The sequence below is a fragment of the Phytophthora infestans genome, genomic scaffold (assembly GCF_000142945.1).
Source record: "Phytophthora infestans T30-4 supercont1.54 genomic scaffold, whole genome shotgun sequence".
Classification (NCBI taxonomy): domain Eukaryota; phylum Oomycota; class Peronosporomycetes; order Peronosporales; family Peronosporaceae; genus Phytophthora; species Phytophthora infestans.
The window spans coordinates 482,684-483,461 of NW_003303705.1; positions in this window are offsets into that span (position 1 = coordinate 482,684).

Here is a 778-nt window from a genome sequence, read left to right on the forward strand (position 1 = left end):
CCACCTCGGCTTCGTCGATCTCTCGCAAGGCTTCCAATAGGCTCGTGGGTTCTGGGCGATGGAGGTTGGGATCCTCCAAGTTGGCTTGACGGGATACGGATCCCGGAAACCAAGCTACCTTATCCCCGCGTCGGGGAAGATGCAAGAAGGATGGATCCAGCAAAATATCCACGTCACACCAACCGTCCTGGATTGCTAACACGAGGATCACAAGGACTCTCTTCCAAGCTCGGCCCGCATGGCTACGCCGGTTACCACGCTGCTTGTTGAAGTTGGACAACCAGGTCGAACCCTGCAATTGATTCCGAGAGATGGGGAACCGGTGAGTGCCCTCCCATATAGCAACCCGGTGCTTGGAGGCGAAATCCCGGAACGCCCGAACGAATATCCCGAGTCGCCCACGCACATCACCCCTGTAGCTAACCGGATCCACCGGTGTGGTGACCAGCATATCCCACGGGGCAGCACTTGTCAGTTCCTCCACGAGGGGTCTGGTGATGAGCGAATCCACGTACCTGGCTCTCGGGATGGCGTCCGCTGTCCGAGGGAATATCCACTCAGCTCGAAAAGGCAACTCCGGAAACAGAACCGTGATCTTCATGGAGATGATCGCGACTCGGTTCAATTTCTTGGCTGATCAAAGGCTCGATGTCTCTGGCAGCGAAGTCTACAGGAGCACGTCTACTCAGGAATGAAAGCGGCATCCGGATCGAACGGAGTCACTGGGAGCATCTCTGGCAGTGACGAGTTAGGGGGGGTCGGGGATCAAGACAGATCC